We start from the raw sequence: 23,301 nt of genomic DNA on the forward strand, positions 1-23,301 counted from the left end.
CCAGAAACCCATTATCAAACTGTCTTCAGTAACATGCCACATAAATATATTTATTATAAATCTAGAAACTTGGGACACCTCGGTGGCTCAGTGGGTTAAGCCTCTGCCTTCAGCTCGGGTCATGATCTCAGAGTCCTGGGATCGAGCCCCGCATGGGGCTCTCTGCTCAGCAGGGATCCTGCTCCCCCGCCTCCCGCCTCCTGCCTCTGCCTGCCTCTCTGCCTACTTGTGATCTCTGCCAAATAAATAAATAAAATCTTTTTTTTAAATAAATAAATAAATCTAGAAACTTTAGAGTAATCTTTTTAATTCTTTTTTATTATTTCTAGCTTTGAGACTCATATGTGTCACTTCCTATGTATTTCCTTCCCAACCATATGATCATATATTACTGATACCATATATATCGTATACTGAAGGCAATCCTGACTCCAGGTGACTCTCTGATACCTGCGGCACTCAAAACGTTTCATTTTTGCTGACATCGCCTGTGACTTGTCAATTAGTCCTACATGTCCCTGAAATCCAGAATAAAGAATCGGGTTTATAACTGTACATAAATAACAGGACAAGTGAGATTTTAGAATCTCTGACTTCCTTGAGATTTGATCTGGTTAATAACTATCACAAGTGGGACTGTTCTTTTTATTCTTGGAAGACAATACTGTCTTCAAGAGAAAAAAAAAAATGGAGCCAATTCAACCTGCTTACCCAACCATGTAGAAGACAGGAGGAAGCTGACCTCTTCATAGGTGTTTTATCTGTGCCCTGCCCCCCAAAGCCTGCCTCCTCCCCGACATTGACCTTAAGTTGATTTTGAAAGGAGGGAAGAGAATAGTGTGCTACATCCAACAGCTGCCATAGGTGTTTCCCACCCACGGTGCCCAGATGTGCTACAAGCACTTCACGCACTAAATCCTTTAGTTCATTGAATACAACCAACCTGTAAAATAGGTATTACCACACCCGAATCCATATATTTAAAAAGTAATGTAAGCCTTTTTATATATTGTATTGTTTCCCTTTGCTTTTTGAAGGTCTGCTTCAAGGGGAGAAATAAAGAGGTAAAGAAAGGAACTAAAGAGGCTGGATTCTCGGAAGTCACCATATATGTTCTAGGGCACCATATTTTTCAAAGTTATCAAAAACTCTTTGAAGAGTTTATCTTTTATCTAAACAGGAGGGTCCCAAACAGCTGCTACCTGTGTTGATGTCACAGGAGAAAAATGAGTATTCCTAACTTCTATACTCAAATAAAATGTGGAACTTTGCTGAGTTTGTAGGTATTACATGGGAATAACACAAAAAAATACTAAAGACATTTTTCATCCAGTATTCAAAAACTACTATGTGATTCAGAAAAGAATTTGCTCGTGCCATTGACAAACAAGTGGCATTCCCACACATGTGTTCCTTGTTTCACTTTTGTCTAAGTTGTCAATTTAAATAATTCTATCAACTAACATTCATATTAGAGCTATACTTGTCAGTCATAATCATAAGTTAAATACTGATAGAAGAGTCTGGCAGGGGGCACCTGGGTGGCTCAGTCATTAATAAGCATCTGCCTTCAGCTCAGGTCATGATCCCAGGGTCCTGGGATGGAGTTCCGCATAGGGCTCCCTGCTCAGCAGGGAGGCTGCTTCTCCCTCTCCCTCTGCCCCTGCTCTCTCTGCCTCTCTTTCTTTCTCATGCACTCTAATTAATAAATAAAATCTTAAAAAAAAAAAAAAAGAATCTGTCAAAGCTCCGTTAAAGCATTCTGTGATAGCCAATGGCCTACATAGAATTTATAACAGGAAGTATTATTTTATTATTATTTACAAACTGTGTTGCACACATCCTTTTTTTTGATAAACACGTTTTCCTATAGAACCAGTTGTTAAATACTTGCCTGTGGGGCATCACTGGTCTGCAAACTTGGCACCTGTCAGAACCACAGAGCAAAATTCAGGCCTTCCCCCGGAACACTGACACCCTTTTGGACATAACTGAAATAGTTACACAGCTTTTTATACTGCTGTTAAAAAAGAGAAGCTAACAAACATGCTGACTCCTTCTGGTATTGAATGTTCTGCATCTATCTATGAGCAAAAGAGAAGATTATCAGCAATTCTTTAAACTACCCCCCCCACCAGGTCACAGATAAGTGTCTCCTGAAGTGTCATGTATTTTGTTGCTGAGTGTACATACCTGGTTTTGGCTAGTGAAGATTGTAGATCCATTTCCAGCTATCTCTGGCTTACGCAGTAGGATTTTTACCCCCAGAGACGGTGAGTCAATATACATTGCATGGTGGTGTATCACACCATGGAAACATTAAGGATGGCAAAAATGAGAATTGAAGCCAGTCTCACATTTACATAGTTGAGTGAATTCAAGGTAGGGTAAGAGCTTCTCAGTTTCTGGTTTTGTTTTACTTCTACCTTGTACCACTCTCTAGAAATACTCTAGAAATCTGTGGATTGTCACGCATATTTTTATATTCTCAGTTACTTAAATCTACTTTAATTGGTTTTGGACCGTTTCCACAAAGTGGGATTCTGTATTACATTCCACACTATAGAAGGTGGTCCTGTCCTGTCAATTTCACATAATGAATAAGCAGATATTCTTTGGTCAAACCATATATTCTTTGAGCAAACTGTAATATCCACAATTTTGAAAATTATCATCCTTTTCACCTTACTATTATGAACATCTAATGTTTGTTAATGAAAAAAAATGAAGGAAGGTAGGTAGGTAGAAAGGAGAAAAAGAAGGAAGGAAACTTAAAAAAACAAAAACAATAACTAGGGACCCTTCCAATGTTTTGTGGAAAATTTTTTATATAGGATTAGGAATGCTGAAATAGAAGGGATAAAAATAACTGGTCAATATAAATATGGCTTACATTTGAAGAGTCATCTTAATGGAGGCAGATCCTGTCTGCAGAGTTCTTGGTTCCCTTAGAAAAGTAGGTGGAATGCAGAGCAATCGTGGGAAATACTTACAGTGCACATTTTCCTGGTGATTATTAGGCAGGATTTTTTTTTTCTGCTTTTATTAAGAATACATCAGGTTCTTTATTTTCTTGAGATGTCTGTTTTACCTAATTCATCAGAAATGATGCTGAAAAAAACCCCTGGCAAAGTTTTGTCTTTTGGGATTTTCTTGGTTGAAGCAATATGGATGTTTGTTGGTTTGTTGGTTGGTTTTGGTGACATTGGAGGAATCAAGATGAAATAAGGAGTACATGTAGAAATAACAATCTTTTTGCCTGTTTGTTAACTTTTGAAACTCACTGCTCCAAGAAACGTAAATTTATTGCCTGTAGTCTAGACAGATAGACACAACTAGATAGTATAATAGATAATAGATAGGTACCTATATATGTACATAGATACATAATTAATAGATAATACTTGTCCTAGAGGATGAATGAACCCTGCTAGTGATAGGATTCATGAAGAATTTAAGTCACAAGAGCCCATGTCCAGGAAGATTCTGTTCTAGTGTGGCCACAGTTGGGGACTTGACCAGAGCCAGATGTCTTCCTAACCTTGAAGCCCGTCTCTGGACTCTACTTTCTTTGATCTGACCATACTATCCTGAATCTAATAGGATGAGGCCAGACTTTTAGGGTCAGTCATTTAACAAATATTTATTGAGTACCTCCTACCTTACGGAATTTGCGTTCTAGCATAGAATGGCCAAGAAGCTAGTGAAAATCTGTTCCTTTATTCACCTAAAAGCAGTCAAATGCCTGTCGTATGTCAGACACTCTTCCACATACCGAGGATTCAGTTATGAAAAATTCAGTCTTGTGTGAGAGGCGCAGACCCTGCAGTGAGAGTTGAAAACCAGAGCATCTAATCTGGCCTGGAGGGATCCAGGATGCTTTCCTTTTTGGAAGAGGCCGAAATGGAGTGAGAAGTCACAGATAATATAAGGAGCACTTTCCAGGAAAGAGAGAGCTCAGAAGCAGTCTTAGTAAAACACCCACAGTGGATGGGACCTGTGTGGCTCGGTCGGGTAAGCGTCTGTCTTTGGCTCCAGTTATGGTCCTGGGGTCCTGAGATTGAGTCCCACATTGTGACGGGGCGGGGGGGCACTCTGCCTAGCAGGGAGCCTGCCACTCCCCCTGCTTGTGTGCTTCTTCTCTCTCTCCCTCTCTGACAAATAAAAATCTTAACAAACAAACAACAACTCCCACAGTATAAAAGTATGAGATATTTTTTAATAATTTTGAGGATTTCTTCTCATTGACATGGGTAACATCATTGTTTGGGGGATTTCTGCAGATGGAGTGGGGAGCTGCAGTGATGCTGAGAGCAGAACAGGGAAAAATAGGAAGTAGAAAAGAGGTAGGAAATGGATTTCAGTGAACGTTTTCCCTTCCCTCAGGCTCTCTTCTCTTAAGTAGCCTCTGACCTCTGTCCACCTCTGTTTGTTTTCTCATCTTCTTTCAGGCCTGCCACAGCTAAGGGGTATTTAGTCAGAAGATCAGTAAATCACTTTGTTTTGATTCCACATGTACCATGAGCTGAAAATCACTCTTTTAGGACATGTGCTTTTCCTCACAATAGCCCTGGGAAATAGGAAAGAGGCATCATCATCATCTTCTTCACGGCTTTATGGGTGAGGAAACTGGTTTCTTCTCCATGAGTGACTTTGCCGAGTCCACAGTTAAACATGGCAGTGCCAAGACTGGAGCCACATATCCTGGGACTCTGGTCCCCAAGCAGTAGAGTGTGGCAGCTTCAGGGTCAGTCAGAGCTTGAGTCCTGGTGCTGTCACTTGCTGGCCAGATAGTATAAGGACAGTTCCTTAACCTCTTTAACTTTGCTTTTTCCATTATTATTAAATGGGCTTTAAAATAGTACTACCTCCTAGAATTGTTATAAGGGTAAAATGAGATAATGTAAATAAAGTGCTTGACACATAGTCAGGACTCAATAAACATGTATTATTATTCTATTAAAATTACTAGGCCCTAAATCAGATTCTGACCACATGGCTATGGGACAGACTTGGAGTGAGCAGTTGGCACAATGCATTGATGTGGTTCCATTTGGAGTTGGGGACAAAGGGTCCAAAAGTCCCCACAGAGCAGATCACAATGAGACTTTGACCTTGGAGATAGAATTTCACTCACCTTGAAATGGTGAGCCCCGCCAAAAAGATGCAGTTGTATTAGTTTATTGCTGTGTAACAAACTGCCCCAAAATCAGCACCTTAAAACAAGAAACATTTCTTATTTCACAGTCTCCATGGGTCAGGAACCCAGGCACCACTTAACGGGGCATCTCTGGCTCAAGGTCTGTCATGAGGCTGTAGGCAAGCTGTGGGACAGGGCTGTGGCCATCTCTGGGCCAGACTGGAGCTGGAGAATCTGTAGCCAAGCTTGCTCAGGTGCCTGGTGGCAAGACTCCAAAGATCCAATTCCAAGTTCACTCCCTGGTTGTGGGAGTCCTTTGGTTCCACCTCACAGACTTGGTTTGTCCTGTAGGGCTGGAGTCTTTTTCTGTAGGGGACTAGATAATAAATATGGTTAGGCTTTGCAGGTCAAATAACGTCTGTTGCAGATATCAGCGCTCTGCTATGTAGCTCAAAGCAGCCCTAGACACCTCGTAAATGAATGGGCATAGCTGTCTTCCAATAAAATTTTATTTGCCAACAAAAGGTGGTCTTATCCTGCTCCAGATCTCTACAGGGACAGCAGCATGGTTTAGCAAAACTAATACTGGTGGTCGCTTAACTTCTCGGGGCTTCAGCTCCCAATCTATAATACATGTGGGTTAGATGAATATTTTCTCAGGGACTTCTCACCCCACAAATGCTGTGATTTTATCTTTAATCTTTATTCATAGCCATTCATTTGTTTTCTCTCTCTTTGTCTCTGCTAAAACCAATAGCTTAACCAGAGTGTCAAAATCCTTCACAAATCTCACTCTAGAATGGAAGACATTTAAGGCAAGACTCCAGTGACGTGTTCAAGTTCCTCCCATTAAAGCAGGTGGTCTCAGGGACTCATAGTTTGACAGGCCAGCTTTGGGGCAGAGAGTAATGGACTCTGGGCAACAGGGTTCTCGCCCGCCTACATGAGAAAGAAAAGACCCAGAAGCTGGAGGACCAGTAGCATCATAATAACTACTGGTAATTGATTGCTTACCTGTGCCATTTAAAGCGTGTCATCCATAAGATATCAGCTCTTGAGGCTCTTAAAATACAGATACTTAAGGAATTACAAATAGTGGAGTCTGTACTAGAGGTGGGAGGTGACCCCCACCCCCAAGAATTTCCCTTAAAGTAACTGCTTAGAAAGCTGTCTCTAAGATTTACTTTTGCATTATACTTCATGGTGAACATACAGCCTGGTTTTTCCAGAACTGTAGGATAAGGGTAGGGTCTCTCAGACGTTGCAAGAGACCTGGATTCCTTTTTTGTTGTTTTGGAGGCTTCCAATATATTAAAGTAGTAAAATAATGACAAAACAGGACTAGAAAAATTTATATTTTAAATGCTTACATGTACAAATGTGCGATTTTGCACACATGCATCGAGGTGATAGAATTTTCCTATTCCTAAGATAAAGTACTAGTTCATAGGGAACTACAGGTGATCCATTATGGAAAAATGAGACTGAAGTTCGAAGCGGTGTGGTGAGTAGTGTCTTCTCTCAGCCCTGTGCATGTAGTTCTGGGCATGTACTTGGAGATACTAGTCAAGCGTCTACATCCGAGGCCCTTCAGGAATGGGAAACCCAAATAAATGGGCCTCCTGTATCCCATATTCCCCGCCTGCGCCCCTAGTACGAGGCTTGGTTCATACATGCCGTCCTGCGGAAGACTCCATGGCGTCAACGAGAAAAGCTTAAACTGAATCCTTGCCTCACCACGTGCTGGTTGCGAAACCTGACGTGAGTTAGTTGAGTTTGCTAGTCATAAAACGGAGCTCGTAATACCTAGTTCCCAGAGCTGCTGCGGAGAAACTGAGGTAGTGGGTGTACCGCGTCAGACGCGTAATGGACGCTCGAGCGTCGCATGGCGGCAGTACCTCAGCGTGCGCATGCGCGGGGACGCGCGCCTTCGTGCGTCAGATCCGTCCAGAGCCCCAAGTCTGGGGGTTGAAAATCCACGGATTTCAAACGCTGCCTGTCAGGGCCCAGGGAGGAGAGTTGTGGCGACACCTTCCCGGGAGCTCCGGTTCCCTAAGGAGCCGACAGCACTAGGCTGAGGTGACTTGGCCCCGGGGCTCTGCTTCCAACATCCTCCGCTGCTCCCCTCACCTGCCCTTCGTAAGTGAACGTGTGTGAAACGGTTTGCACATCTGAGACATCCTGATGCCACAAATGTGAGAAAATTGAGACGGAATAGGACTTGACAGATAGCAAACACAATCTCCAGAGGGCCAACCTAGAGATTTGCAGGCCCACTGTGAGCCACACCTGCCTGCCTCCTCTGGGAAGAGCTCGTGTGCAGAGAAAGAAGAGATGAATTTAGTGGGAGTGAGACTCCCGGGGTCTTCTGTGTGCAGCGTCTTTAAACTGTGGGGAAAAGGAGGATTTCCGCTCTTTTCCTGGACTTCTGAATCTGAATTAGTAGTAGTGATGCCTTGTGGAGCCAGCATTTCCGGGCTCATGATGGAGACAAGTTTCCTGGCTGCCCTCTGAGGGCTGGGTCCTGTGGGCTCATCTTTGCTTCGCATCAGAAGAAAATTTTAAACAGGAAAGGCAAGGAAAATCAAAATCATCTCACACATTATAATTATGTCACGTTTATAGTCAGCGCCGTAGACTTGAAACTTGGAAGGTTTGGAAGGAGGGTGACTTTACCAAAAATGGAAAGTTCCAGAAATGTTAAGTTTGGGAAAAAAATGGTAAATTAACCGGCTGAGGGTCACCCTTGGAATGATTTGCACCAATTAAAACAATCATTATGGACCTTATGGGGTGTCATGGGAAAGGCTAGAAACAAAATGTTCAGTGAAAAAAAGCAGGGCGTGAAGTTATTTACATATTGTGTAAAAAATCAGTATGTAAATGGACATGAACTAAAATCCTGGGGGAGAAAATGAACACATAACGCAGGGTTAGGTTGCTATGATTATTGCTGATGATTTTTTGCACTCTTTTACCAAATTTTGTGTGCTTCTATGTCTGTGTATCATCATATCTATCTTTATATATGCACATTATATGAATATGTATACATCCGAAAGTGCATATCATTTTTTAATGAAAAACTTCTTTAAGCATTTGGAAAAGATTGGAGATATTTGTGAGCAGAACAGATGCAAAAGGAAAAAAAAAAGTTTTTATACTTAAAAATAGTACTTAGAATTTGTACCCAGCACTAAGCTTTACAATCCATCAAATAGATGAGTTAATTTTACACTCTATACTGTAGATGATTGTGCTTTACTGAGGTAACTTGGATCTTCCTTTTTTCTGTAGCGATTTTAGATATAAATTATGTTTTTGGTATGGGGTGGGTTTTTTGTTTTTTTTTTTTGCTTTTTTGTTTTGGGTTTTTTTGTTTTTGTTTTCTTTTTCCTTTTTTTTTTTTGTTTTTTGTGGGCTTGGGGGGGTTCTGTTTTTTATTTAAATATTCCTCTTTGATCACTGCTTCACACAATGAAAAGATATTTCCTTGTGCGAAGTCCTGGTTAACTTCTCATAACCTCAGACAACAAAGGGCCCCTGTGTGAGGACGCAGAAATTCCTCTGGAACACAGGGAAGGCCCCCAGCTGAATAGCATCCAAGGAAGATGTTGCAAAGCTTGCAAAGCCTGTTCGAAGAAAGGAGCCCAGCTGGAGATCTTTTCTTTCTATTCAGATATTGGCCATGCGTGGGGGTGGGGGTGGGGAAAACCCTTAAAAGAAAACCCAAAAACAGGCCTGAATGCACTTACAAATTACCAGGAAAAGTTAATTCTGGCAACCGGTGTTGGTGCCAACTCAGGCTTATCAGATTTAGAATTTAACTCCACTTGGAAAGAAACTTTGTCTTTCTCCTCATGGAAGTTAAAGAAGATAACAGGGGTGGACTGCCCGCTGGGTTGTATAAACTCTGAGCAAAGAGCGGTCTTGGTCTGCAGCTGAGGCTGAGAGACAGACTGGGCGGGCCCAGCTCACCTCAGCTGCCTCTACTTGCCACCTCTGCTCTGGGCCCACCAGGGAGTCCAACACGCTGCCCCCCACCCCATTACTATGAACTGCTGGTCTTATCACGTGGGGCCCTTAACACAGCATTCATTCCCACCCCACGGAACTGCGGTCCATCCCACCAGGCTGCCTTTCCAACACCCCCCAAGCCTTCCCCTCCAGCCACTTCCTCACATCCTTCCACTTCTCCTAGACCTTGGGAGGATTTATAGAAGGACAAACAGTCAGTGCCACTGGGTCTGGTATGTCCTGGGCTTTCGATAAATGTCAGTGCCCTTCTCCCTTCCTCTCTTTGCCCTGCTTCGAACAGAAAACCTCCTTCCTGTTATAGGTGCTTCTATTCCTGGTCAATGATGGATCCTTTAACAAAAGCCAGAAACCAGGGTAGTGATGCAGTGAAATGTGGAGAACGAGACCTCTCCTCCAATGTCTTCAGCAGCCTGCTTATTGCTGGATGGAGATTAAGAACAGTGAGAAGACTGGCGGCTGCCATCTTTGTGCTTCTACCACCTGCTTATCCAGACCCACGCTTTCCCTATGCTCCTCACATCTGAAAAAGCACAAAGGCCCAGAGAGTTTGAAAGATTTGCTCAAGGCCACAGAGCTAACAAGTAGTGGTGCCAGAATTCAAACTGGGAGTTTCTGTGTTCTCCAGAACTTTCCCCTTCTTCTACTACTCAAAAGTGTGTTCCCAAAGACTCACAGAGTGTGGTCACCAGCAGCATTTGTTCCCAAAATCTGTGCGTGATCAGGCAGGATCAGGAGATGTAAGAAATACACTTTACTGGCTCCCTGAGTGGCTCCAGTTGAAAACTCAACCTCTAACAGAGTAAAAATTCCTTTGCATGTTCAGATAACTTAGCTGGTTAAATATCAAGCTCTGGAAAGCTTTATTTACTAATAGATCCATGGACTGTGATCCCTTCAGGGGTTTAATGTACTTGAAAACACCGTAAAAATCACCATTTAGAACCTCTAGATCAGCACCATCCATGAGGAACACGTTTTCTGTCTATACTGCCCAATATGTTAGCTTTTGAGCACTTGAGCTGGTGTAACTGAGGAGTTGAACTTTTAGTATATTTAATTTTAAGTGATTAAATTAGCCACATGTAGCCAATAGTTCCCATATTTGTACACACTGCTCTAGAATATTCTGAAGGTTTGATTGCTGGTCCCCACATTTTCATAATTCTTCATGCTCTAGCATATCACTGGATCGTAATCACTTACGTTTTGCCCACCTCACTAGGTTAGAAGCTTTATGTCTTACTTAGTCGGCTATGGTCATCTACTAGCACATGGCCTGGCCCACAGTACTATTGAATAATTAATATAGGCTAAGTAAATGGACATGACTCGACTTTCTCAAAAGCATCGTTGTTAACTGCTTGCTACCAGCTTACCCTGTCTTGAGATTCTGCTCTTGGGACTAGATTGAGTCCCACATCTTCAACTGAAGCCCAGACGGCTCACTTGTGAGCACATTTTCCTTTCTTCTAAGGAAAACTCTCTTTTGGGGGGGAAATTCGCCTCTGTTTCTCTAACTGAATGCTTCTGGTACCATATCTTGGCTTTCTTTTCCGTTTTAGACATTATCTCCCATTATGGAAGTTGATTCAGCTTCGGTCCCCTGCCCCATTCCACCTAAGAAACGTTCCCAGGCCCCACTGGGTACCTCCTCCAGCTTTAGTTTGGTGAATACCTATTAGAAGTCTGTAAACGCTGTGAGGTGCCATCCCAGGGAGAGAATTGTAATTCCCTTCCCACATAGCTTTTCCTCTGGGGTCACAAATGGCTCACGTTTTCATTTATTCAGTATTCTGCCTACTTCACTGATTCAACCCCCGGATTCTTTTCTTACTGTATGTATCTGTCTCCTTGGGTTCCTTAAGTGATTCTATCGATTTCCTCTCTTAAAAGAAAACTGCCCGGAGCCTTCTTGCCTTGTCCAGTCTGAACGAGCTGTCCTTGAGGCTGTGTCCACTGCTGGTATTCTGGGACCTCAGCCACTGTCGTCCTGAGGGACACTTTTGTCCCTTTCCTGTGTTTAATGTCCCGTTTCCTATATCCCTTCCCTTCCTGTCTTGGTTTACTCCTTCGTTTGTTTGTCATTTTCCAGTAGCTTCATTCCCAGAAGGGGAAGGAGTGTGAATGGTAAATTTTTTCAGACCTTTCCTATCTGAAAATGTCTTTATGCTACCCTCTCACTTAATTGTCATTTGTCCTGGTTTAGAATGGTGTGTGTGTGTGTGTGTGTGTTTAAGGAATCTAAAACCATTCTCTAAAACCATTTTGATCCCCAACTCTTTGCATATGATCTGGTTTTCTCTTTCTAGAAGTCTGTATAGGATCCCAGTTCTAAAATACCACAACGGTGTGTCATGGTGATTAGTCTGTTTTTATTGATTGTGTTGGGCACTTGGTGATTGCTTTCATCTAGAAACTCATGTCCTTCAGTTATGTGACGTTTTCTCAAATTACTTTGTTGATGAATTCCTCCCCTCCTTTTATTTGTTCTTTCTTTTTGGAGCTCTTATTACTTGGATATTGGACTTCCTAGACTGGTCCTCTAATTTTCTTTCATCTTTTCTATTTGATTTTCTGTCTTTATCTGTTTTGCTACTTTATATGAGATTTCCTTATCTTTTTCTTCCAGACTCTCTATTGAAATATTCATCTTTGTTATCTTTTTTTTTTTTTAAGATTTATTTATTCATTTGAGAGAGCGAAAGAGAGGGTGTGGCGGGGAGTGTGAGAGGAAGAGGGAGAGAGTCTCGGGCAGACTCTGCTGAGTGCAAAACCCCATGTCACGGGGCTCAGTCTCAGCACCCTGACATCATGTCCTGAACCAAAATCAAGAGTTGGATGCTTACCCGACTGAGCCACCCAGGTGCCCCTGTTGTTTTAATTTTCAATTAGTTTTCTTTTCCTTACTTCTTGTCTTAAGTGGTTTTTTGTTGGTTCACTGGTTGCTTGGGTACTTTCAGTCTGTCTTTCCTATTCGCGACTTTCCTCAGATGTCTGGAGCACAGCTGGAGGGTGAGCGCCAGCATTCCCAGAGCCAAGAAGGGGAGCAGGCGAGGCTCTCGGTGCTACTGCATGTGCATACATTGACTTAACTCCCAGGTTTGGATTTAGCACCCCTGCCTGCTGCTGTGTGTTCTCTGCAATGTTCCTAGTCCAGAAACCCTGCTTCACCCTTTCTGGACACTAAACTTACATTGTTTGGGGTGCCTGAGTGGCTCAGTTAAGTAACTGCTTTTGGCTCAGGTCATGATGCAGGGGTCCTGGGATCAAGTCCTGAATCAGGCTCCCTGCTCAGCAAGTAGCCTGCTTTTCTCTCTCCCTCTGCCTGCTGCTCACCCTGCTTGTTCATTTTCTCTCTCTCTCTGTCAAATAAATAAAATCTTTTTTAAAAAATTTTTTAATAAAAATAAATAAATAAATAGACTTTCATTCTTTGGGTGAGATAGAGAGTGGCAACCACCCCAAAAGCTGGGCGGGCAGAAAGAGATTTAGGAACCTAACTGCTTCTTACCTTCCAAATCATCCTGATTCTCGCCCTCCCCTCTGTCCCTACTGTCTAAAGCCTTGAAGGAGTCTGCTAAATTGGGCTGGTTCTTGGCTTTCCACACTGCTGACTTGCTGGGTCAGTTACATCACATCCACGGGCTTTCTGTTTTTATCGACTTTTGCTCTCTCTGGGAGCATATGTGTGCCTCTTCTTGTTTTGTCATGGAAGGTAGCCAGCTGCACTGGTTCCGCCTGCACCTTTTTCTTACTCTCTCCCCACCCCTCACTCCGACTCAGTTGGCTAAATGCTGAACTCAGGTTCTCTCAAATACTACACATGGGCTTCTTCTTCCACCTGCCCTACTTGTGGAAACATTCTTCCCATTTGTCGGCCTCCAAGAATAGGAGTAATTTCAATAATTCCATCTTTTGTCCCACAGATCCCTTCTGTCATGGAGATCTGGCTTTTTATTTTTCATAAAACTCAGCACATATTTGTGGAAGTCCTACTTTGTATTTCTTTTTGAAGAAACAAAGATAGTGAGATGTGATCACTGGACTCAGGGAACTTCCAGTGAGTGGCAGGGAGAAAAACAGAAACTGGCTGGTGGATGATGATGATAATGATGATGGTTATGATGATGGTGATGATGGTGGTGAGATGATGATGATGGTGATAATGTTGATGGTGATGATGATTGTGAGGATGATGATGGTGGTGTTGTTGGTGATGATGGTGGTGATGGTGGTGATAAGGACAATGGTGGTGATGATGATAGTGATGATGATGGTGGTGGTGATGATGGTGATGGTGATGATGATGGTGATGATTGTGATGATAATGATGGTGGTGATGGTGATGATTGTGATGATAATGATGGTGGTGATGGTAATGATGATGATGGTGATGATTGTGATGATAATGGTGGTGATGGTGATGATGATGGTGATGATTGTGATGATAATGATGGTGGTGATGATGATAGTGATGAAGGTGGTGATGGTGATAATGATGATGATGATAATGATGGTGATGACGATGATGATGGTGACAGTGACAGTGAATGAAAAGTAATAGCTAACATTACAGTTATAGTTTGTGTAACACTGTGCTCAGTACTCTGCTGTGTTCTTCCACTTAACCCTAAGTACTCTCTGAAAAAAGTACTATCATAATTGTTATTTTATGCATTAGAAAACTGTTAGTGAGGCAACATAACTTTACCAAGACCCTGTATATAATAAGTGTATATATAAACCAAATTGCTAAGAGAAATCAGGGCCAATAGAAATCAATGCTTAACTCAAAAACAAACCAAGGAAAGCTTGAAAAAATAGTTTTCCAAATTTGCTCTTTGATTTGGATTTCTCTTTGATATCACCACACATCAGGCTCTTTTTATCTCATCACTTAATTCAAAGGATCAACTCTTAGTAAGTTGTGAGTATTATTTAGTGAACAAATAATTGAATTCCTACTGTGTGCCAGGCACCAGGAAACTGCAGTGAATGGGAGTGTATGCCTCTGTAATGGGAGTGTAATGCCTCTGATGGCATTATTTGAACCCTGCATAATATTTTAGTGATTTGTAAACTCTTCTTGTCTCCTTGGCCTCTACAACAAGATGGCTAGCTCCCCAAGGGCTTGCCTTTCTCATGTCATCCTTACCAAGTAATATTTGAGTTGAATTATGAACACTGTAATAAAAACTAAGAATAATAGAATCATGGGGTGCCTGGTGGCTCAGTTGGTTAAGCATCTGCCTTAGGCTCAGGTCATGATCCCACGGTCCTGGGTTCAAGCCCTGCATTGGGCCTCCCTGCTCAGTGGGGAATCTGCTGCTTCCTCTGCCTCTCCTCCTGTTCATGTTCTCCCTCTCTCAATAAATAAATAAATAAACAAACAAACAAAATCTTAAAAAAAAAAAAAAAGAATAGAATCATGTGGCATTTGGGCAGTGTATTCAATTTTAACAAATTATTCAACAATAAGCAACAACACTTAGTGAAAACACATTACTGACAAGAAAATGAAAATGAGTGACCAAAAGGATATAACCTTCCCTATACTGCATGCCAAATCTGAGGCAGAAGTCATGATCTCAAGAAGTTATTTACTTGGGAATGGGCTAAGAGCATTTCTTGAAAAAGTTGTGTCTGTATATAAGTGAGTTATTCTAATAATCACCGAGAAGTTGGTAAAAATCTGAACATTAGCTTTACTTTCTCAAGTTCTATGTATCATTAGTTTCACTAAGCAAAGCTATTTTCTAAATTATGTATTTTATTAAAATATTTTACATGTATTCATTGAAACTTTGACTGATATGTCTCTAGGAAGCAAATTCTTTGAATTATTTTTCTGTTTAGTTGAAGCTTCACCCAGCAGAGGTGTGTTGTCATGTGATGTTTATTAAATAATGACTATAATTTTTGGTTATTGAACAGTCCCAGCGTGTCTAGCACGTGGTAGACTGCTTCCACATCGTGCCCTTTAACTTGCACGACATTATTTTATAGAGGAAAAACACTGACATTTGGGTGGATTGTTAATTGATTGTTGATTGACAGCAGTTAGGCTGTAGACCCAGGCCACTTGTCTTCCTGGGCCAGGAACGCCATTCCCCCACATCGCTGCCTAGCACCCCCTCGAGATGTGCTGTCTGCTATCACTTCCAAGATGTAACTTGGCCGTGAACAGGAGACAACTTGCAGACTCAATTTGCAACTTTTTTCTTGTTGCAGGAAGAGAAGTTAAACTTTGAGAGAAACCTAATGGACAATCTCCACAACAGGTAAGTTATTTTCTTAATGCTTTGGGAAGAAGGTTCTGTTCTTTCTGTTTTCCATTAAATTTTCTATTACTCGGTCTTTCATGACAGTTGTTTTTTTGTTTTGTTTTGTTTTGTCTTTTAATTCAGAAACGTTAAAGCCAGCAAACTGAGTAATCCCTTAAATCCATTTCTTTCTGGCTTCATTCAGATTTGAGTAGAATTTCGTTATTTCCTTTTTTACTTGTGTTGTTTCAGGATACAGTTCTAGAACATGTGAAATGAGCATGACCCATCTAAGTCTTCCCACTGAAAGATTTTATTATGAGGAACTGAAACAAGATGGTGGAACATCGCCTTGTTTGAGTTTAGTAGAAACATGCCCATCAGACAACTCAAATGTTTTGCCACTGGGCCCATGCCTGCGAGTTGCTGTAAAAGCACAGTGAATATTTCTTTGTGGATTGCCGATAAATTTTAGCAAGTTAGATGAATTCAAACAAATAAGGAATCCACAAATAATGGGGATCAAAAAAAATAATGGGGATCAATTAGACCCATAAAGCAAGTAGATTAACACCAGGTACCTAGGAAGCTCTATGTAAGTTTGATATTTTTTATCATCATCATGATTATAATATGTTATTAAATATTCTGAGGGCATTGGGCACCTTTGAAAAGTTTTATAAGTAAGGAGAGTGATATGATTAGGATTTGTGTCCTAACAAGATCATGTGACTTCTGTATGTCCAGTGTGTCAGGTGGATGCAGGTGAGGAGAGGATAATGTTATGGGCGGGGCAATGGCAGTGCACGTGGAGAGAAGAGGGTGTCTAAGAGAGACAGTGTAAGAGGCTGCATTCCTGCCTTCAGGTTTCATTCCCCCCTGGAATGTGGTCCCGAACTCCGCCAGCACCATTATCTGCTCTGCTCACCTTTGCCCATAAGCCTTTCTTAATCTTCCCAGGATTACTTAGGTGCTCCTTAATGCAATAGTGGGTAATGCGTTTCAGTTGTGTTAACACTAGACTATTCATCTGCTTTTTTTTTTAAGATTTTATTTATTTTATTCAACACAGAGAGAAAGGGCACAAGCAAGGAGAGCAGCAGGCAGAGGGAGAGGGAGAAGCAGACTCCCCACTGAGTAGGGAGTCCGTTGTGGGGCTCGAACCCAGGACCCTGGGGTCATGACCTGAGCCAAAGGCAGATACTTAACCGACGGAGCCACCCAGGTGCCCCATGCTTATTTGTTTCTTATAACATATTTCCCTTGCTAGACTGTAAATTCTTTCCAGATTCCTGAAGTTGAATTCAGCACTTGGCACATAATAGCTGCTCATAAAATATATGCTGCATGATGGATGGTGAGCCCTTTAACCAACAGCAAAGATCTTTTCTGTCTCTTTGTGTGCTAATAACTAGCAGAGTGTACTGCTTGCAGTTTGGTGCTGAGGGATAACTGAGGCCTTAGAACCATGCTCAGTCTCTTCAAGCACACAAACTGTGTTTCCTGTACTTCCAAGACACCTTGGGGGTTCAGTTTTGCGTATGGAGGAGTCATCTAAAGTATGGGACCATCTGTTTTTTCTTGTCCTCTGACCAGTTTGTGCTTCCAGCCTTGAGTCCGGAGTACATGTGTAAAATGAGGTGACTGAATGGGATGTTCTCTAAGATTCGGGCAGTCTTTAAGATACCAGGACTTAGAACTAGGTGATTCCAAGCATCAGTTCTGAACTAGGCTTGCTTCTAAAGCTGTCATTATCAGTAGCAGTACAAGGCTCACCGTATGGTATAAACTTGGGTCCACGTCGCCTCCTCTAAGGCTTCCTCATCATTGCCAGAACTTAGCTTTTTCTAAACACTTCATGTTTCTTCCAGACCTCTCCCCACTCCCAGATAAAGCTGTGTCCCAAGTAGGAAGCATACCATGTGTCGGAGATGTGCCCCGATTCCCACACGGCTCCAGGGCGGATACGCTCAGAACATCGCTCATTTCTATTCACAGTACCTAAACACAACTAGCAGCCCGTGGTTCCAGAATCTTCTCACAGACGACCATGAACATGAGAGCAGTCAACATTTAAGAACTTTCTACTTACTAGACCCACTCTACCAGACCCATCACCGTGTTTAAATAATGTGGTCTTTTTTTTTTTTTTTAAGGATTTTATTTATTTGAGAGAGAGAATGTGAGAGAGTATGAGCAGGGAGAGGGGCAGGAGAGGGACAAGCAGACTCACTGCTGAGCAGGGAGCCCGATGTGGGGCTCGATCCCAGGACCCCGGGATCATGACCTGAGCTGAAGGCAGACAGTTAACCAACTGAGCCACCCGGGTCCCCATAAATCACTTGAATTTTTTTTTTTTTAAGATTTTATTTATTCGACAGAGACACAGTGAGAGAGGGAACACAAGCAGGGAGGGTAGAAGAGGGAGAAGCAGGCTTCCTGCTGAGCAGGGAGTCCAATGTGGGGCTTGAACCCAGGACCCTGGGATCATGACCTGAGCTGAAGGCAGACAGCTTAACAACTGAGCCACGCAGGTGCCCCTAAATCACGCAATCTTAAAATAGGAACCCTGCGAGATTACCTACTGTGTTCCCCATCTGATGACTGGCAAACTGAGAAGTTAAATGGCTCACTGGAGGTGACCCAGCTTTGAACAGGCCAATCCAGATTCTGACTCCAGAGCCCATTCCCATAATTACAGTGCTAGACTGTCTTCTGCATACTGGATTTCCAAGTTCTTCCTCTTCTTCTCCTCGACCCCCTCTATGATTTTATACACGTTCTTTGTCTGATCCCTAATGTGGCCAGAAAATGAAAGCAATCGTGTGCTAATGCCAATATCTCTTATGTTTCTAAGCAGATCCCCTACTAAAGATGGGTGATGCTGGGCTTCCTATTCAGCTTGAACCGAAGTCAGTAGATGAGCCCAGCACACTGAGATTAGATATTTTGCCCTTTGATACTGTTACCATGATGGCCCAGAGTATGCCAGAAGGGTATCCCCTGATCACACGTGAGAAAGACAGAACTGCTTGTGTTAAGTGAAACACATCATCTTCATTTCAGATTTTTAAAATCTTCTCAAAGAAACTATAATGCTATTATGTGAAGATGCTCCAAAATGCACTTGTTCAAATTCTTGGAAAGTAAAAGTCATTCAGAAGGTCATGGTTCCCGCCCCCACCCCTACCCCCACCATCTTCAGTTGAGTCCAAATCTTGGTGCTGCAGTGATTATCCCTGACCGGCACACTTGGTTTGGTTTTCAGTGGCATGGTTTATTAGCTCATCGGCCAACAAGATTCTACCCAAGGAACAGAATTTGGGGGAAACATCTAAGTCCACATCACCGAGGAAAATCTGTTATTTTCAATGAGATTATGTAGATATTAGTTGAGTCCATATTATGGTCCCAGTCACTTTCTCCGCAGAGCTGTCTGTGATAATCTGCATTGACTTCCTCAGCATACATTGCAAAAGCACTTTGATAGGCCCAGGGGGATATCTAGATTACTGCTGCTAAGAGTTTTAGATATTTGTCTTAAGCTGTTGACTTGGAGCCTCACTGAAGCATTTAGGGGCATATTACAAATCAGCTTCCTGACACTATATTGATGATGACCAATGGGTCGATACGGCCCAGTGCCTATACTAATAACAGAGAACAACTTCCTTATTTTAGCAGCCATAAAGAACGTCTGTAAGTTTATTATTAACCACCGTCACCTACACCCATCAATGATGTTGAGTATTTTCATAGATTACTAAAAATAGCATGAAGGTTCTTCTTCCCTGATCCCTTTTCCAGTGGCAGTTTTAGAATACCCATATATGGATATAGGAGGGGTTTAAGAGCTTGAAAGGGAAGACAGGAGACTTGTAAGGAAGTCACATTGTACAGAAGACAGACTGATTTGTGCTGAGAAAGGGAAGAGAACTTGATGGAGATGACGGAGGGGCTTACATCCCTTCCCCGGCCATCACTGACATCCCCCACGAGCCGCCCTGTGTCAGGCGTGCAGCAAGCAACCATATCTACATTCAAGAATACCAGGTTTTGCAGAATCCAATACTGTCGCTGTATATTCTCCAGTGGCTGAGCTAGAAAGCCTTTGAGCAGGATACTGTTTGTATGAGGCTAGGTCCGGTCAGAAGCAGGAACCTCTCCTTTCAAACAAAGGGAAGTTAGAGCCCGTTGGCAGAGCTGGGAAACCAGCTGGTGAGGCAAACACAGAGATGGTTAAGGTGGGAAGACAGGAGCACCATAGGGGGAGGCGCAGACCCGGGTGCTGGGCCAGTGGCCGGAGCCGTGGAAGGCTGTGAAGGAGATTCGGTCCATGCCGGGATGGACTGGATACCGTCCACGCAGCGAGAGAGACAAAGGGAGAAATACCCTGCCTTCTCCCATCTTCCTCCTTTGCTCGTCCACCAGCACCTTCCATCGGTGGGACCCACCCAGACCCAGAGGGCCGGGGCTCCTAGGCATTGCCCTGCCCTGGGATGTGGAGCCAGCAGGAGGAGGCAGGCGCAGATCTCACAGCAGACAGGCCGTGGATCAGCCAGCCCCCTGTCATAGATTTGTGCCAGTTATGTCCCAGTTACTAAACATGAGGTCGTTCAAGTGGATCCCATATTTTGAGATACTTGGTTATTTTAGCTTTTCCCCGTTACAACTCCCATAGAGAAGGATAATAGACCGAATATAATTTAGAAAGTGTTTCAATGCAAATTCTGAAAAACAGTTTTTAGAAACTTAAGACGTTTGGAAACTGCCCCAGTTGGGGATGGGATTGGGAACAGCAATGACAGGTACGAGTTTCTGACGAAAATTAAGAGGCCTAGACTGCCTTGGCATCCTTACTGCAGTAAAGCACCGATTCTTGAAGTGTGGTCCCCAGAAAGCATGAGCATCACCTGGGTGCTTGTTAGAAATACAGATTCTCGGGCCCCACCCAGACCCAGGTGTAGCCCAGGCCCTCTGAGGGATCCACCAGGTTCCCCACGCACACCCCGGCCTTGATCCAATAAGGGATCACATCGCATCTGCTCCAAACAGAAGTCTACTCTTAGGAATGTGCACTCCAGAGAACAGAGCAGAGCTACTCAGACTTTTCCCCTAAAATAGTTCCCACTGGTGAGGTATCAAGAGGGCTGACCCAGGCTACTCACAGACTGGAAATTCCTGTATGCCTTCTGTCTAATTCCAGTATCAAACACACAATATCCTGAATTTATGTTTAATTAGAAATAATGAGCTGCATCCCCCCAAACACCCCCCCCCCAAACGCACCTATAAAATTGTCCCATGTGTGATATTGTGGCTTGTCTTCACTTCGTAGTTCATGGCCACGTACCCTCATCCAAAAGATGGGTCTCCAAAACCAGCTCACACATGGGCTAGCCTGCACGGTCTGGGGGAGCACAGGGATGGCCAGGATGGCCACAGGGAGAGGCAGCCACATGGACGGCCCAGCAGCACCACATCTGGGGGGAAGGAATTGTAACTCTGTACTCCACAAGCTCCTTCCTCCCTGGCCACTTCCACAGAATTATTCTTCAGACGTACAGGTGGAAGGGAGCTACCCAGACTCTCCGATCTGGGGATCTGTTGAGCCGTCTTTGGGTCAACCGTGGTCTCAGTAGAATTGCGGGAGCCCTTTGACCCCACCACGATGTGGCCAGATTACTGAATAAACCTCGGGCTGGGCCAAGCTGCAGGAGGCCCTGCCATAAGGTGGTGCCATGGCCACCGAGACTTACAGGTGACGGTCCACTATCTGAAATATTTACCGCATCACTTACTCCCTAACTTTGCCCCAGAGCAAAGCGCCTACACTCTTTATGTCCTACACCTTGTCTCTCAGAGGCCTTTCCCACACACAGTCCCCAGCCAATGTAGATTAACCAACTGCTCTGTACTGCCATCTGGTGGTCACAGAGGCAAGCACACCTATAAAATTCGGTCCCAGCCCAAATTAATAGGATCTAGTTCCCTTTTGCAAAAGCTACTGGATTCCCAAACCACAGCTTGTTGTATAATCCAGTGGACTCAGAAATCAACAGAACCTACCAAGACAGATGCCAGGAAACCTTAACAATAATGAGAATTAGAACAACAGCATTAATAGCTACACTGTACCACTTTCTAATTTACATCCCTTGACTTATCTATAAAACAGTGGTTCCCGCCTTAGAGGATTGTTGAAAAGTTAAAATGGATGAGTACACGGAAGTTCCTAAAACAGGGGTGCCTGGGTAGCTCAAGTCAGTTGGTCGTCATCCTTCAGCTCAGGTCATGATCCCAGGGTCCTGGAATCGAGTGCCACATCGGACTCCCTGCTCAGTTGGGTATCTGCTTCTCCCTTTCCCTCTGCCCCTCTCCCTGCTCCTGCATGTGCACGCTGTCTCTCTCTCTATGAAATAAATAAATAAAATATTTTTTTAAAAAAAGAAAGAAAGTTCCTAAAACAGTATTTGATGCATAGTAAACACTGAAACATTAACTACCTGTCTAAATACTCACAAGTACTAACAGTATGCCGGACACTATAGTAAATGCCTTACAAATTTCTAGCTCATTTAATTTTTCAAAACTGTCCTGGCAAGCTGGAACAGTTACCATTCCCATGTTGCAGGTTTGTCAGCTAAAGCTTGAAGAAGCTAAGAAATTTGCCTCGAGGTCACAAAACTAGGAAGTGGTGGTGGGAGAATGGAAATTGGCAAGTCGGCGCCTAGATTGCTCCTTTAAACACCCGGCTGAAATGCCGGTATGCTGCGATGAATCTTCCCGAACATTTACCTAAATGCCATCCCACCCCACACAGATACCCCGCTGCCACCACCACCATACCCACATATTCAAGACTAGAAGTTCTCAGGGAACACCTGCACGCCTTTGTTTTCCCAGAACCTGCTCCACTGCCCGGTACACACTAGGGATTCGTTGGAGAGCCGTGGAATCAGCGGAGACACCATGTAATGACTGTGATCATTCACGAAACGTCTGTCTTAACGACAGCAGACCAGTGACCACCTCAGGAAAGAAAACATGGTGTCACTTGTCTTCACTTCCTAGGTCATGGCCACGTACCCTCATCCGAAAGATGGGTCTCCAAAACCAGCTCACACATGGGCTAGCCCACAGGGTCTGAGGGGGTACCGAATAGAAATAGAATAGAATAGAATAGAATAGAATAGAATAGAATAGAATTTGAATAGAAAGAAAGGCCATAGACCTGTTTTTTTGTTTGTTTGTTTTTTAAGATTTTATTTATTTATTTAACAGAGACTGAGAGATCTCAAGTAGGCAGAGAGGCAGGCAGAGAGAGGGGGAAGCAGGCTCCCCATTTGAGCAGAGAGCCTGATGTGGGGCTTGATCCCAGGACCCTGAGATCATGACCTGAGCTGAAGGTAGATGCTTAACCCACTGAGCCATGCAGGCGCCTCATAGAACTGTTTTTAAGATCCATTAGAGAGATGTGGTTTGCCAGTCTATGGACCACAAGGAGAGGAAAAATGGAGTGACATTCTCACTGTTGGAAAAGTCTTACTGTTCCACAATTAACACAGACACCCAGGATCCTGTGGCTCCAGCAGGAGTAAAGTCATGGGACCAGGACCTGGCTTGTTGCCCAGAGCTCGTGCAATGAAGCACCGCAGGAACAGTGTAGACAACCTCCTCAGGTAAACACACCGGTCAGAACAGCCATAGGAAAGGCCAACAAGGCAGCCCTCTAAATAATACGATCTGAGTGGGCCCAGCACAGCCTCTCATCAAGATACAGCTGTTTCAACCTGACATTTCATCCTCGGAGACTGACTGGTTTCTTGGCTCCTGAGAACTCAACCTCCAGCCCGGGAG

The 23,301-nt window shown here is 43.3% G+C and overlaps 1 protein-coding gene across 2 annotated transcripts in view; it reads left to right on the forward strand.

The window, feature by feature from the left end:
• Positions 1 to 23,301, forward strand: part of C1H4orf19 (chromosome 1 C4orf19 homolog) — an 85,306-nt gene that overhangs the window by 50,817 nt on the left and 11,188 nt on the right. For both annotated transcript variants that reach the window (XM_059382250.1, XM_059382259.1), the window contains exon 2: positions 15,410 to 15,459. The gene's annotated coding sequence lies outside the window, so the exon portion shown is untranslated. The remainder of the gene's footprint in view (positions 1 to 15,409; positions 15,460 to 23,301) is intronic.

The sequence above is a fragment of the Mustela nigripes genome, chromosome 1 (assembly GCF_022355385.1).
Source record: "Mustela nigripes isolate SB6536 chromosome 1, MUSNIG.SB6536, whole genome shotgun sequence".
In the NCBI taxonomy this organism is placed as follows: domain Eukaryota; kingdom Metazoa; phylum Chordata; class Mammalia; order Carnivora; family Mustelidae; genus Mustela; species Mustela nigripes.